This window comes from Sarcophilus harrisii, chromosome 5 (genome assembly GCF_902635505.1).
Source record: "Sarcophilus harrisii chromosome 5, mSarHar1.11, whole genome shotgun sequence".
Classification (NCBI taxonomy): Eukaryota; Metazoa; Chordata; class Mammalia; order Dasyuromorphia; family Dasyuridae; genus Sarcophilus; species Sarcophilus harrisii.
Genome location: NC_045430.1, coordinates 209,746,226 through 209,763,776, shown reverse-complemented (window position 1 = coordinate 209,763,776; position 17,551 = coordinate 209,746,226). Strand labels below are relative to the sequence as shown.

Here is a 17,551-nt window from a genome sequence, read left to right as displayed (position 1 = left end):
GTTGGGGGAGGAGCAGGACACAGGCTGAGGGATCTTGTGCCACACATTTGAGCAGAGACTATTCTCTTTGCTTAATTTTGGTTATGTACAGTATGGCTGAAGAAAGCAGAAAGAATAGAACTTTCCCTGGATGCAGTTGCAGGGAAGAAAAGATGGAGAATCAATTTAAATGAAAAATGTCCTCTTAAAAATGCACTGCAGTATAATCTGCCAGCAATTCCAAGCTGCTCCTTAGCGGCCCTTATAGTAAGAACTGGTAGAGCCTGGTGCTGTCTAAGATGGATTCTTTGGCATAAAAAGAAGGAAATAATCTGGATGGAATATATGCTTCCTCTGGGCTTTTACCATTCATGATTTTTTTTTTGTTCTCTTCTTAAACAGTTTGGTTTCATTTCATTGAATTTTTGCACCTTCCAGCTGTCTGAAAGTTATTCCTTCCTTCCCTCCCCCTTCTAAAACAAGGCAGCAGATGTGGCACTCTGCATGAGTGGGTAGGGATCAAAGTCTGCTAATGTGGTAGATGAAATGTAGATAGCAGGAATAACTGAGGTGTCCTACACACACTGTCTTATTGTATTGAGCTGTGTAAACACAACACTTTATAGTGACGTGTCTCAGGAGGAATCGCTGTTATATCCTGATGCCTTTGGAGAAATATGATGAAAGAGGCATGTTTGGTGGTAACAAAATGGTAACTAGGGAAGATGGACAGCTTACCTTTAAAACTGAGAATGGGCTGGTCCATACTCTCCAAAAAAAAATCTTTTTCTGTCAAACCCCATTTTATGTAAAACCATATTGAGTAAATGCTATTCACAAGTCCCTCTTCTCTATTGGCTGGCTATACATCCTGGCTTATCGTTTCACCTCAGTTTTGACTGTGGAAAGAATTTTTGGTGCTCCAGAGCTGGGTTCAAATGCTGCCACAGTCATCGACTGCACTTAATCTCTGAGGTTAATTTATCCTCTCTGTAAAGTATGAGGATTGTAACTTGATTTCCAAGGTCTCTTTCTTTCCTAATATTTTCTAAAATAAAAGTGTGCTGGATTAAGCTTGTATCAGGAGCCATGGGGAAGTTCTTTCCTTAGGTAAACATGAGTGGAAGTAGAACAAAAGCCTCTTGTTTATATCTGAGGATCATCCGGCTTCCTTGAACAAAGTTCTTCCTTCTTCTCAGGCTTGTCTTCATGGCTGGCTGACTTGCGAGCTAGAGTGATCATTCTGAAATACCTGCAGATGAAATCCTTTTTTTTTTTTTTTTTTTTTTTTTTTTTTAGCAGATGGAGGATGATTTTATTATCTGAGTGGACCCATCTTCTCTTCCTCTTACCCTTCAAACATGGGTTGGCTTTGCTTTTTAACTTTAATATCCAACAGAAAAATGTCTTGTAAAGGAAGAGGAGTTTCCAGAGAGTTATGAGGCCAGTTTTCCTAGAGATAGTTAGAGATCATCAAGTTTAAAGGAGAAGTGGACTCTTTTTGGTCATTTGTGGCCTGAAAGTTTATTAAATAGTAGGTGCAGGCAAAATTCCCATTCAGAGTTATTCTTACATGGGAATTGGGGTCAGTGGCTGGAAAAAACAAGAACAAAAATTAATGACCATTTTTAGGATTTATTTTCAAGGGGAGTCTTTTCATAATTTTGACAGATGGTAACCTGGGTTAGAACATAACCACATTAAAGATTTTTTTCCTGGTGAGGTTCCAAGATGGTAAATAGAACATAATACTCATGACAGCTAACATTCATATAGTGCTTTAAGGTTGGCAAAACACTTTAAATATATTCTCCCATTTGAGCTTCTGCCCAATCATGTGAGAAGTCTTTGTTTAGCTTTTGGTTCAAATATATGATTCTGGTTGATGTAAGTGACTCTTCTTCGTGTTACAGACTGTATTTGGACAGGGAGGGAGGAAGGGAGACAGACTTACAGAAGAAGAGAGAAAGATAGAAACAGAGAGGGAGATGCTAAATTTTCATTTTGAGCATTTACATCTCACAAGTCAGCAAGTGCTACAAATTAGGGATTGATTTATTACTTTGTTGATTATCTAGACTTAAAGTAAGACAGAAAACAATACAGATTAAATTTATAAGTGCTTCCTGTCCCTCTTTTCTTTTTGGAAGTTGACTATTAATCATTTACCAGCATTCTAGCATCTATAACTTAAGGTTCTTAAAGAGCTGTCCTGGGTGCCGAGTGGGTAAGTTATTTGCCCAGATTATTGAAATGGTCTATGGTAGGGCTTGGACATTTGACTTTTTTTGACACTATGGCCAGGTCACTACCAACTATTCTGTGCTGCTTCATATATAGGAGGATACCACAGATATTTATATCCTCATTTTACAGGTGAGAAAACTGAGGCAAGAGAGGGTAAACGATTTGCTTGTGGTAGCGAGTTGTAGGAGGTGGAATTTGAAATCCAGTCAGTAACATACAAGTTCCTTGAAGGCAGGATATGTTTAATTATTGTCTTTGGATTTTCAGTGCCTGGCACATAATAGGTGTTTTAACAGATGACTTGAATTAAACTGAATTTCTAGCTCTAAGTTTAGCTCATGGTTCCTGGCCTTAAATCCCAAGTCTAAGCTAAATCTGGTCACATGTTATCTGTAATCGTGAATAGGAAGGCATCCTAGATTTAGAAAGAGAAGAAACTGTTGGGATTCTCTAGTTCAGTGATGTCATTTTATAACTGATGAAATCAGGCCATTAGAGAGGTTAAAGTTAAGGTAGGAGTGCTGAGTGAGAATCTGAATCCATGTCCCTATAACTCTAAATGTAACACTATTTCACCATGTTGATTTTCTACCATCTTGAGAAATCAATTCTGTGCTCTTTATCTGAGGTCCAAGGATACTCTGGGTTGATGGAGGAAACAAATCTCCAAATGGATATCTAATGGATATCTGACTGCCTCTAACCAGTGCCTGGGCAGAACTGTCTAGTCACCAGAAGCAATCATAAAACTGAAGGCAATAGACCTTCTTTCTTTCTTTCTTTCTTTCTTTCTTTCTTTCTTTCTTTCTTTCTTTCTTTCTTTCTTTCTTTCTTTCTTTCTTTCTTTCAATAAACAAATTGCCCCTTTTCCTGGACAAAAAAATCCAATTCCCTTCTATATTTATAGACTAGCTCATGCAAATCTTATATTGTCTACTATACTCAAATGCAGCAAAGATTGATTAAGAAGCTAGGAATGTGTGTGTGTATGTGTGTGTGTATTTTATTTGATTTGCTCTATGAGTAGCATCAACAAAAGAAAAGTACCCTGTAATCTATGTTTGCCCATCACATCTCTTTGCCTTTGTTTTATGGAATTATGTAGCTATTAGATTAAGTTGAAAGTTTTGAATTTCTTGGAAAGGAAAGGCAATTTCCATGTAAATACATTCACACTCTTGATTTGGGGAAATAGTGCTTAAAATTATTTTTAGCATAAATAAGCCTAAAAAACCAATAAGTTATAAAATTGTACTCTTTGCTTCACTGATGTGGAATAATAAAACAGGGATGCCTACTTCCTTTGTAAGGACTTAAGATTTACAATAGCCATTAGTGATTAAACAATTTAGCCCAGGCATGAGATTGGGGCAGATAGACATATGCAGTTGGATAGTTGTTAATTTCATGCATTTTGAATCTTCTTGGATCAGAAAAGAGTAGAAATACAAATGCTACTAATGGATGAAGATCTTCCCTCAAAGCAGATACAAACACAGACTATCTAGTAAATTCTGGCTCCTGAGTATAAATATTTTTTATCTCTGGCCTTTGGCACAGACCTACTGGGTCATTAGATTTTTAAAAAATAAACAATCATCCATCATCCTTATTGTTTCCTCTAAGTTAGTATTAAAAATACTCTGTTAGTATTTTAAAATAGTTAACTTTTTTGAGTCTGGCCTTGCACTTAACTCTACCTTGAAGAATTGAATAGATCATCTTTTAAATACTGGACTATCCTTGCAATTGAACAAACATTGATTAAGAGTCTATTGAATAAGTGTTAGGCTTCGAAACACACAAATGAAAAAGCTCTGCCTTCCACAAGCTAATATTTTGCACCCCGCCACCCCTCATGTTGGCTGCCTGTCTTTCCTCTCACTCTCAAGAAGTTTTATGTTGCCCCTTGTCATGCTTTGTATTCTCTGAGTATGAGAATAATTCTAAAGCTCACCTGAAATAGAACAGAATTAGGGAGTAAATCTGCAACAAGACAAGCCTATTTTTGTGCCTGAATTAAAAGAAAGATGGATAGTGTTCTTTTCTTTGGGATTATCCACCCTGCTATGCTCTTCTTGTTAATCTGCATCATTCACAATATTCTATTTTTTTCTGTTTCTCAGTTTTTTCAGATATTTAGCAGTGTTATCTTTGTTACTGTTCATCTCATAAACTGCATAAATTAAACTAATATGTATATATCCATCCATATATATATATATGTGTGTGTATACATGTTTATACATGTATATATAGCCATATCCATCTGCATATATATAGATCTGTCTTCCTAAATCTATGAAACAAGGAAGTGCAGTGGATAGATTGATGGTCCTGAAGTCAGGGAGACATGAGTTCTGGGCTGGCCTTAGCCACTCACTAGCTGTGTGATCTTTGGCAAGTTGCTTAGCCCTCTTTGCCTTAGTTTCCTCATCTGTAAAAAGATCTGGAGAAGGAAATGGCAGACCATTCCAGTATTTTTGCCGAGAAAACTCCAGCAAGGGTCACAAAGAGTTGGGTGTGATTATGAAATGAATGACCAATAACCCCCAAAATATGTATTTATAGTTTCAGCTAGGAAATATTTCTAGGTATGTATTTGCTCTTAAAATGAAATCAATGCCTATTTTTCTACTATATGAAAGCCTCACAGTAACTATATTCTTCCCCAATGACTGCAGATAACTCAGTGAAACCAGCATCCACAAATAATGGAATATAGAGGCAGGTTTGTAGTTTCATTAAGACAAGCCTCATTGGCATTCATTTGAACTTCCTACATGGAGACTTATTAAGACTAAATTGAATCAGTACTTTAAGATTGCCATCTTTACAAAAACTCAAGTAAACCATTATGTACCAATGTCTCAGTTTTGTACCAGAAAGTAGTCATGATATTAAGAGATAGACACTGTCATCTCAGGTCTATAATCTGGTTATGACCAGGCTGGGTTGAGAGATAATTTCACTTGTCTGCTATAATTTGTGATTCCATTAACCTTGTCTTTGAAAGACCTGGTGACTCAAGTCTCTAGCTTAAAACAAACATCCTCATTTATTACCTGTTCACAGCTGTGTGCATTGCAAGTATAATATCTTGAGGAGTCTAAAAAGCTAAATCTTCATTTTCCCCACTCTGCCTTCTCCTTTCCCCCCCTCTGCCTTCTCCTTTCCCCCCCTCTGCCTTCTCCTTTCCCCCCTCTACCTTCTCCTTTCCCCCCTCCGCCTTCTCCTTTTCCCCTTTGCCTTCTCCTTTTCCTCCTTCCTCCTTCTCCTTTCCCCCCCTAAATTCCCCCCTAAACTATACTTCTAATGCTATGACTTGAGGCAATAAGGGATTAATCACATGGGGGAAACTATGATGATTCCAAAGGTAGTTTCTTTGAGTTGGCTTGTGAAACACTGTCTGCTGTAGGCTTGTCTATAGAGACTTTTGTCTATCAACAATAGGTTAGTAATCAAGGAGACTAAAACACAGTAACATAAAAGATGAATTATTACAGAACTTGTTTTATGTAATGATAGTATGAATTTAATTTCAATGGTGTCCCTTTAGGGGGACTCTAATCCATTCCAAAAAAGTATTTATTAAGAGGTTGCTATGGGAATACAAAACCAAAACAAAGAGTTCATGTTTTATTAGGGAGATTAAAAAGTACATACATGATAATTTTAGGAAGAGAGAGAAAACATTAACACCTAAGAAGCTCAGCAAAGGTGTCTAGCAGAAAATTAATTGTGTCTTGATGGAATGAATTGTGCCTTAAGATTCTAAGAGACAGAGGTGACTAAAATTTGTGTTCTAGGTATTCCAGGCTTGTGCAGAGGTTTGGAAGTGAATGATGGGATATCATTCAGAGAATAGCATGTCAATCATTTTAGATGACCTTATAACGTATGAAGGGGAATGATGTGAAGCAAACCTGAAAAAGAAGGAAGATTATTGCCAGATTGTTTTTTATTTTTATTTTATTTTTTTACAATTAAATGCCAAATTAAGAAATTTGAATTTTCTTAGTGGCAAGAAGCAACTACTGAAGGTTCTTGGTATAGTGAACTTTGTGCTTTAGGAAGAATATTTTGGATACTGTGTGGAAGACAGATTAGAGAAAGGAGAAAATGGAAGTCTGGGTGTGTAATTGGGAGTTTTGGGCAGTATTCTAATTTATAATTAATGAAGTCTAAAAATGAAGGAGTATCCATCTGGGTGGAGATAAAGTATTGACTGTCAGTTAAGAAGTGAACAGATCTTTCTTAAGTGTCTACTATGTAAATATGGATATGAGAATGAAAGACTATACAGATACTCTTCACTATTACTTCATGCATTATACCATTGTTGTATTTGCTAGGTAGGTATTTCTACCTTACATCTGTTACACTGTTTTGTACTGAGAAGGAACTTGATAAATGCTTGTTGAATGTCATTGAATTCAAAGAAGGAATAATGTGCTTTTGTCATTCCAATTCCAATTCTGCTCTCTCCATTACATTTTCTGTGTATTGTTCCTTTTAGGATATCAAGGACAGTAATGCAAAATTTGTGTGTGAGCTGAACATGTCTAATAGACTTCCTTAAACATGGTTTCCCTTTGGAGCTCATATAATTATTTCAGAATCAGTTTTTGGGTTAGAAAAAAAAAACAGAGAAATGATTGATTTGGTTAAGTTGGTAAGTTATTTCTCAGTACTTTCCAGCAAATGATCAGAGGTTCTCTTCTTTTGCTCTGACCTACTACTCCCTACCTCAAGCTTGGTCACTGAATCACATGGTCCTAATCTTAATGACTTACCTGGACTCAAGATTGACAAGCCAGAGAAAATGAAATTGCCCTTAGTCATTCAGCTGATGTGGCATGCTTTCATGATGATAGTACTTTTTGAAAGTGATTTATTTTTTCTCTTAGAGGGGGTCAGAATATAGACAGAAGAGGACAGAAACAGAGAGACAGGCAGAGAATCAACTAGAGAGATGAAGAGTCAATTAGAAAAACAACTAAAAATAACAGAGAATTAAAGACATAGGGAGATATAGACTTAGAGAGATAGTTACAGACTCTGAGCTCTACAGAGAGAGCGAGACCGGTTGACAAACCCCTCCTTCTTAATGCTTAGGTAAACATTCTACTCTATATATGACTATTTCACATTATAGAATTGTAAATCTGTATAAAGGGAAGGTTGTTCACTAAACAAACAAAGAGGAAACTGTACCTTGAGCAAACAAATGTTAACTAGCAAACAGAAGAATTTCTATTTCCTTTTAATGGAACTCCCCTTGGGCTATTCCATTACAACCTAAGTAGGATATTATTACTTATTTAGCCTGGAGAAGAGAGCTGAGAGGAAAGCAATATTTGTTCTTAAGACCTTGAGGTACTTTCCTTTTTAAAAAAAATTATTTATTTGATATTTCTCCTCCCAGTTCCATTCAAAACAATTTTTTTACATTTGTTTTTTAAGATTTTTGAGTTCTGGCTTCTCTCCTTTATACCCACCCACAATTAAGAAATCAAATGTGAATTTATATTGAACATTTCCATAAAAGTCAGGTTGTGAAAGAAAACATAAATATTTGCCCCCCCCCAGCAAAAATAAAAACCCTCAAGAAAAATTAAGTTAAAAAGAGAGAGAGGAAGAGAAGAAGAAAGGGAGAAAGGGAGAGAGAAATTAAAAAGAGAGAGAGAGAGGGAGAGAGGGAGAAAGGGAAAGGGAGAGAGGGAGAGGGAGAAAGGAAGGAGAGAGAAAGGGAGAGAGAGAGGGAGAAGGAGAAAGAGAGAGAGAGGAGAAGAAAAGAAAGAGGGAGAGGGTGAGGGAGAGAGAGAGGGACAGGGAAGAGAGAAGAGAGGGAGGGGATTTTTTCATCATAAGTCATTCAGAGTAGTTGTGGATGATTGTACTATTGAGAATAACAAAGTCATTTACATCTGGTCATCCCAGAACATTACTATTATTTTGTATACAGTATATTTCTATTCATGGTGGACTTTCCAGGGTTTTTTTTTTTTCTTGAGAGCATCCTGCTCATTGTTTCCAAGAGAACAATAATATTCCATCAGAGAAACTTGCTTCTAAAAGTTTTTTACAATTACTATTGCTAATTGTATTTCTCCTCATTTATTCTCTTTCTTTTCACCCTGTACTTTTGAGGTACTTTCTACTAGAAGACAATTCATATTTAATCTTCTTGGTCCCAATGAGCAGGAGTAGGAGCATCTAGGAGGCAAATTGAGGCTTAATTAATATGAGGAAGACTTCCTAAGAGAGTTGAATAGACTATCTCTGGAGACTGTATTCCTACTTACTACAGGTATTCAAGCTCCTGCTTGTTCAAATATCTTACAGGGTTGTGAAAGTTTTGCTCAGGTTGAAGAAACCTCCTTTCCAATTCCAAGATGCTGTGAACATCTAAGAGGAATTCTCAAGAACCTAAGCTGGGATTTCTTTTTCTTTTTTTTTTTCATTTAGAACTTTGATTTAATGAGGGAAGGGACTACTTGGAGAAGGAAACTCCCTCTACCCATGGAGATCCAAAACTCTTTGCAAATTCTTAGAGAGTTCCTAGGATTTGAAGAGGTTAAGTTAACATGCCCAGGGTCCCACAGCTGACTTGTGTCAGAGCTAGAACCCACGTCTTCATATTTCAGAGACGTTGGCTTTCTGATCTTTATTTTCCACTACCTCTAAATACTTAGTAGTAGATACTTCGCTAATCTGTCTTCAGTGATGATCATTCAGAATCTTTACTCATTCTCTTTTAATAGGCAAAAAACAAGCAGCTGTTTCTGAAAAGCTTTTTGTTTCCCTTGCTTTTTCCATCCATCCTTTTCTCCAGAAGTATTTGCCCAAGTAATGTCATATATGCAAATACAATGTGGCTATCATATTTTTGGGTTCAAAGTGAATTCAGTTCAAGAAATAATTATCTTTTTGTTCATTTTATTCCAGAAGAAATAGACTCAGGTGAGGTAATTAGATATTTCCATATCCCAAAATAAAAATAAAGAAGAATCAGAGTTAGGTGTTTTGTCTCATTCAATTGTTTTCTCCTAGTTCAAATTAGATGTCTCAGGAAAAAAAAATAAACAAAACTCTCCACCAAATTTATTTCATACTTAACCAAAAGGAAGTTGGCAACCTCCTAAAGTTGGCTAGCTGAGTAGTGCTGCCTTTGTTCATTTTAGGATTGAATGTCAAATGATATTTACATATTGGGTGTGGGAATGAAAGCTCCAAACTGGATGTTTTAATTTTTTTTAAATGATCAACTACATTCCGTGAAATAGTTTCCCAAGAACTAGGGAAACATAGGCACTCATCTTTATATGATTGATTATCTAGAACTCTGAAATGGGTGGGTGTGAAGTAATACATTTGGAACTTTTGTGTTGAATCATCTTTGAGGTCTGTAATAGCAAAATTTTGCATTAGATTTGTGATGAATTGGCTGACATTTTTCTGTCAGGTGTTTAAGGACCTACAGCAGAGTAGATCCTGTACTAGGTGCCAGCAAGGCAAAGATATAAAAGAAACAGTCTCTGCCCTTGATTTACAGGAACAGAAAGTTTGTGCCCAGCACTTGCAGAATATAGAAGTAATTTGCTGGGGCGGTGTGAGGCAATAGTGTTTGGGGATTAGGAAAAGCCTCAAGTGAATGATATTTGAGCTGAGCTTTGATAGAAACCAGGGATGTTTTATTCTTTTCAGCTCCAAGATTGGGACTATCAGTAGCTTATTATTATTTAGTGGATTACCCAGTGGGCCATGCCAAATTTGATAAGCACAGTATACTGTTGTGTTGTCTTGAAAAAAAATGAAAGAAAAAATTCCCCACTAACCTCTCTCTCCTCCCCACTCCCAGTCTCATTCTGCCTTTTCTTATACCACCCCCAACACTCTATAGAATAATAATAAGCCTTAATTTGACAACCAGGAGACGGTAAAAGTACAGTCTACTTGGAAGAAAAGATTGAGGAATAATAAAATCTGTGCTTAATGAATCATATACCAGAAGTGCATACTGGAATGGACAGTGTGGCCTAGAGAGCCTTCACTGAATAGTTATCCTAGCAGGGTTGTAGACATGGGACTGGTTTGTCTTTATCCAGTCAGAGCATTAAATGAAGGATCATGAGACCTAGGCCTTTTAGCTACAACCCTTCAACTAACTAGCAGTTTGAGTTTAATTTCCTCATTTGTAGAATGGGGATGGAATGGTTTGGCTGACCTTTGAAATCCCTTCATGGGATTCGTTGCCTAATTCCATGATATTTTGAAAGCTCAGAAGATTTATTTTTTATAAGTAGGGATTGACTACCCTAAAAACAAGATTATAATATTATAGTAGTAATTTTATTGAGGCTCCCTTCTGAAAGCTATTTTTTTTGTTAGCAGATAGTACTGGAGAGCCAGCTAGGTGGCACAATGGATAGAGTACCAGGCCTGGAATCAATAATACTCATCTTTCCGAGTTCAAATCAAACCTCAGATATTTACTAGCTGTGTGACTCTGGGCATGTCACTTAACCCTGTTTGCCTCAATTTCCTCATCTGTAAAAATGAACTTAAGAAGAACATAGCAAACCTCTGCATTATTTTTGCCAAAAGAATCTGAAATGGGGTCACAAAAAATCAGATATGACTGAAGTGATTGAACAACAACATGGTGCAGGAAGGTGATCTAGTTAATGGACTAATTAGAAAGAATGTTCTTTTTGGGTGGATTCTAGTTCCCAACCAAGACATATTCTAAAATTCTCGATCTTCCTTTCCCCCATTCTCTTCAATCCATATTTTTGGTCTCTATGATTGTGAAATATTGTGAGTTTTTGAACAATACTTACCTCAGTAAACAGGTGCCGGATCTACGATTTGGTATTCTTTATATGTTCATTTTAAGGTGAATGAATGAGGACAACCAACATTATTCTTTGAGTAATAGTCATGTTTTTGGAGTTAAAAAGATCAATTACTATATCTGGAATGATCCAAGATAGTAAGGATTAATACTGTTGCATACTTGAAAAGATGAAGAAAACTGGAGTTTTAAAAAACACATCAACTTATTAGTATGCATTTAATAAGTGTATATTGAATGAATTATGTGCTAAATTCTGGGTAAACAGATTTTAGACAATGCAGCCAATCATGAATAAATCAGATAAAGATAACTGCAGATAATGAACATATTCCTTTGAGATTTTTATTCCATAGATTAATAACTCTTTGATATCCAGACTTTACTATCAGACAGGTTGCCCAACTTCCCTTAACATAGAGGAGTCTAATCAAAGCCAAGCAATATTATTATACTGATGACCTCACTGAGGGTAATGTGAGAGTCATAGAGTTGGAGAGGGTCTGTGGTGGTAGGTGAAAGAGAAGTAGCCCTCACTTTACATTTCCCTTTTCTCTTTTTGTTCTATTGTTATTACTGCCAGAGAAAGTCCTGCTCTGGAAACAAGTTGAAAAGGGGAGATTGAATGGGAGTTAAAGAATGGACTCCAGGAAACTTAACAGAATGGGGAGGGCTACAAAAATATCCCATGATAGTAGTAAGGAAAGGAGGTCTTGTAATCACTTTTGATGCCTTTTCTGTGTATTCATCAAGCATCCTCACTATGATGTTTTATTTCTTTAACTATCTCACAAACTTCTTGAGTTTGGTGTTTCTATTTTATGTATATTTGTATTCCCCTGTATGTGTATATAACACCATGCCATATATACAGCATAGTCAATAAATATTTATTAATTGACCAAAGTAAATCTGATAGCTGGAGAACATAAAGAGAACACTGACAAGACTTTATCTGGTCTTGATGATACCTTGTTCTTGGCCCAGATTTGCATTCACTTTCTGAATCTAATGTTATGATTATAAGGTGAATCATAATATTTAGATAATGGTGGAATCTTTAAAAGATCATTTAGTTCAATTCCCCACTTTATGTATGAGGAGACACAGTAACTGGCACATAATAAGCACTTAATAAATGCTTGTTTCTTGATTTAATCTGTTAACTGTGATTTTTTTTTTTAGTTTTTTAAACATAATCTAAAGGACTTTAAACTGAAAAGGGACAAAGATGGGGTTAGAGAGAAGAAAGTTACGTATCCTAAGATTCATATATAAAAGTTGACAGAGACATTAAAGGTCACATATCCAAAATTTAATTTTGATATTAAGGAACTAAAGAATAACTGACGTTAAATGACTTACTCAAAGTTACACTAGCAGTAAGTGACACATCTAGATTTCATAGGTAAGTAGCTATGGTGTAGAAAAAAGAATATTAGTAGAGATTCCCAGTCATCTTTAAGAAGCAAAAATCTAAGAAAAATAGACATCAGTAAAACCCATGGCCTCAGATGTCTATCTATAAACACACACAGTATGAGTAACAAGCAAAGTGAATGAAACACTCTAATACAGAGAGGAAAATCTGATATAATAGGTACTGGAGATTGATTTTGTTGGGCATTTTACTAGAATATGATTTTAGAATCTGTCTAATTTTGAAAGAACAGGAGAGGTAGAAGGAAAAGGGTACATAAAGAATATCATTACATATTAAAAAGCTAGCATATCCATATGTTAGTATTAAAGAATCAGAGGGAAGAAAATCCCATCTGTTAAGCTGTAGTGGCTTAAAATCCTTTCCCTGACAAAGAAAGGTTGAAGTTATGTTAGTATGTAGCGATGGGGATATGAGCCCACAAAATTAGCTACAAAGGCAGTGATAAATAGCCTAACACACACAGGCTAAGATTAAGACTATCCTTTTAACTGCCCTTTGCTGCTGGTCAAAGTTGGTGATCATAGATTTATGGAAGCCATTAAGTCCTTTAATGTTAGCCTTGGTTGCTTTAACCTGTTTCCAGAACTTTGCTCAACAAGCTGCCATGGTAGCTAAGTGGAGTCTGGGGAAATGAAGGCTATCTTGTTCCTAGGATCCTCTTTAGTATGCAAATGAAGTTAGAGCAAAGTAAAAAGCCAGACATGTCCCAGAAAAATTCTGCATTCAGAATTTCAGCATCTTCTTCCCAATTGTCATAGAGAACCAAATGAATGTTTTTGTACATGCATTAATCCTAGTAGGAGATATAGTTTATTATATGCACTCAATGGGACTGTGGATTCTTTTTCCATTCCTCAACTTCAATGAATATAAAACTTAAAAGGAAAGAGAATGCAAAAAGAGTTAAGTAACTTGACAGTTTTTTTTTGTCAAGAAACAGCTTAATATGCTATATTAACAGGAGAAAAATATAGTTCTGGGTCTTCACATGAACAATTCTAGATTTAGTGAGGCTGATTCAGAATAATGAAAGACATGCACAAAGATGATATTGAAATGTGAAGATGATTGGAGACAAATTGGGGCCAGACTGTTCTCTTAATCTCTAAAAGCATACAAGGGTCAATCCTTTTTTCCCAGTAAACTTGGAATATAAGAAAGACTGGGATATTGATCATTAGTCTTTCTTTTATCCCAATAGAACTCACTTTTGCTTTCTCTTGCTCCTCTTCTCCCTCTCTTTTTGCCTTTTATTTTTGTCATTCTCTTTTCTTCTTTCTCTATCTTTTCTCTATTTTTCTGTTGCTCTTTTATTTCTCTCCAGTTCCTATTTTCTCCCCATTTCTTCTCTCTTACTGTCCTACCTTCCCCTTTTTATTTTTCTCCTGTTTCTTTCTTCTTCTCTTAAATTCTATTTCCCTCTCCCTTTGTTTATAAGTTTAAATAGGAGATGTTGGACTTAAATATGTTCTGTATTTTATATTTAAATAGGTTAACTCATGGTGTTATTTATTCAGTGATTGAGGTGACATAGTATAGTTAAAAGATCATTAATGGCATGGAAGCTAGGGGACCTGGATTCAGGATCTAGTTCTGTCACTAGGGGAAAGGTAATAAAAAGTTAGCATTTATATAATATCTACTAGATCTCAGGTACTGTGCTAAATGCTTTTTTTTCCCCCTGAGAGGTAAATACTTTATTTTTCAGTTTAGGAAACTGAGGCAAGCAGAAGTGAAGCATTTTCTTCAAAAGTCACAAAGCTAATAGATGTCTGAGGCCAGATTTGAACTTGGGTCTTTCTTCAGTTCCAGAGCTTTATATTCATTGTGTCAGCTGCCTGTTGTTATACTACCCAGGTGATTGTGAAAATCCTGTAAACTCTGAGATTTAGCTTCCTCATCTGTTAAATATTGGAGCGTTTACCACATTATGCTTAAGGCTGTCTTTTACCTTTTTGTTTTTTGATTCTTGGGGAACAATTTTATGTATTTATTGGGGTGTACTTCTTGCCAGTGGATCTTTTTCTCTGAGGATGATTATGCACAAAGAGCATTAAGTTAACACATTTTTATACAATCCTCCTCTGCATGTATCTCTGACTTTCATTAATCTTCAGTGTGTGCTTTCCTTTAATGGAAAAACTGAACAAATTATTTTTGTATACTGTGCATGTGAAGCAAATGTTAAATTTAGGCCAGAATTAGAAGTGGAAACTCATTTGAAAACCTGCAGTGAAACCTATGATAGAAATTATATTTATAACTAGAAAAATTATGAAAACCAACATGTGGCAGATTAACTGATAACAGCCCAATTTCACTGGTGAGTTGATTAAACTGATTAGTTGGCAACTTGGGCCCTGAGGGAATCCTATGAAGAACAGGCTACTGAAGTATAGAAAGAGTCAGATTTTGAATGGTGGAGGGATTGTCTCTGTGTGAAAGTGCCAAGCCAAGGAGATGTAGGGCAGTAGAATGCCTGAGGGAGAGAGACATTAAGTTGGTACGTGTGTGCTTCGGTATTTTGCCAACAACAAGGCCTGAGTTCTTTTAGGTTGCCAAAGATGTGCTGTTAATGCCTAGTAATAATCATTGTACAAAGGTTTTTCTTGGCCACATTCAATTTTCTGTAAAATTTCTTAGTTTCAGCTTACACCTAAAAAGTGGGATAGGTTGTTAAGTCATGGGAACAATGGAAGTAAGGTACAAAATGAAATGCTTCATTCTGGCATGACTCAACCCAACCCAATAAGTATTTATTTTTTAAAAATTAAATAGTATTTCCCCCAAATTACATGTTAAGAAAAATTTTAATGTTATTTTTTTAAAATAATCATTTTTTATTTTCAAAACATATGCAAACATAGTTTTCAACATTCACCTTGTAAAACTTTGCGTTTCATTTTTTCTTTCTCCCTTCCCCCACCCCCTCCCCTAGACAGTGAATAATCCAATGTGTGTCAAACATGTGCATTTTTTATACATATTCCCACAATTATTCTGCACAAGAAAAATCAAATCAAAAAAGAAAAAAAAATGAGAAAAAAAACAAAAAGTAAGGAAACAACAACAAAAAAGGTGAAAATACTATGTTGTGATTCACATTCAGTCCCCACCGTCCTCTTTCTGGATGCAGATGGCTCTGTACATCACAAGTCTGTTGGAACTGGCCCTGAATCACCTTGTTGTTGAAAAGAATCATATTTATCAGAATTGATCATCACATAATCTTGTTGTTGCTGTGAACAGTGATCCCCTGGTTCTGCTCACTTCACTGAGCATCAGTTCATGTAAGTCTCTCCAAGCCTTTCTGAAATCATCCTGCTTGTCATTTCTTACAGAACAATAATATTCCATAACATTCATATACCACAATTTATTCAGCCATTCCCCAATTGATGGGCATCCATTTAGTTTCCAGTTTCTAGTCACTACAAAAAGGGTTGTTACAAACATTCTTGCACATGTAGGTCTCTTTCCCTCATTTATGATCTCTTTGGGATACAGGTCCAGCAGAGACACTGCTAGATCAAAGGGAATGCACAGTTTGATAGACTTTTGGGCATAGTTCCATCTTAGCATTAATTTTTGCAAGATTTTGAGTTCCAATTTTTTTCTCCTCCCTCTTCCAAAAAATGGTAGGCAGTTTGATATAGTTTATACATGTGCTGTCATGTAAAATATATATGAGAAAGAATAAGGTAAGTGGGGAAAATGCTTTACTCTGCATTCAGAGTCCACGAATTCTTTATTTGGATATTGATAGCATTTTCCTTCCTGAGTCCTTTGTAACTGTCTTGGATCATTGTGTTACTGAGAAGAGCTGAATTATTCATAGTTATTCATCACACAGTGTTGCTCATATGGTGTATGTTTTCCTGGTTCTATTCATTTCACATAGTATCAGTTCATACAAGTCTTTTCAGATTTTTCTGAAATCTACTGTCTATCATTTCTTATACAATATTATCCTATTACATTCATATATCACAATTTGTTCAGCCATTCCCCAATTCAGGAACATCCCCTCAATTTCCTATACCAAAATTTGTTCACCCATTCCCCAATTCATGGGCTTCCCCTCAATGTCCAATTCTTTGCTATCATGAAAACGGTTGCTACAGATATTTTTGCACATACAGGTTCTTTCCCCCTTTTTATGATCTCTGAAATACAAGACCTAGAAGTGATCCAAAATACCTTTATTAAATGCCTTGTCTGTGTTATACACTGTGTTGGGTGCTAAAGATAGATAATTTAAAGATGTGCAAAGCACATATATAGGTATGTATTTACATAATACATAGGTATTGCTATAGATGATAGATTTATGTATTTTTCTGCAGAGTGCCTCACTGGTTCTATCTGTCTATCTGTCTGTCTATTTATCTATCTATCTATCCATCTAGTTCCCAGTTGATTTTCAAAACAATCTGGTAAGATGGGTGCTATTATTATTATCCTCATTAAATAAATGAAGAAAGTGAGGATGATAAATGTTAAATGACTTGCTTAGGATCACATAGCAGATAAGTGGCTGGATATGTGTTAAATTAGATTGCCTCTGGAGTCCCTTCCAGTTTTTAAATTCTGTGATTCTGGTCATTTCACCTTTATTTAAAACCTTCCATTAAAGGGAAAATCATGACTTCAGATGCAGTACATTGCCTTAGAAAGTGATTCCTCCCCACCCCACGACATCAAGTCTAAATTTATCTTTTTGCAAATTTTACCCCTTATTTCTATTTCTTCCCTTTGAGGCCAAAGCCATCAAGTTGAATCCTTCTTCCTAAGGTGCATTAGGAAGGGTTCTGTTGTCTGAAATGCCCTCTATTCTATGTTTCTCTAAGATCTATTCATGGTCCAGGCAAAGTTCTACCCAAGAATAATTCTTAAAAAATAGTGATTGTCTTGCCTTCTGAAGTCTGAGAGGTCTTATTGCCCAAACCATTCACATGAATGCAGCTACTTGGTATGACTTATCTTTTTATATAGACAGGTATCCTGTCTTCCTCCCTACC

General features: G+C 35.8%; 1 protein-coding gene across 1 annotated transcript in view; it reads left to right on the top strand.

Moving 5' to 3' along the window:
* PTPRN2 (protein tyrosine phosphatase receptor type N2) overlaps positions 1 to 17,551 on the top strand; it is a 1,447,381-nt gene that overhangs the window by 174,431 nt on the left and 1,255,399 nt on the right. The window lies entirely within an intron of this gene.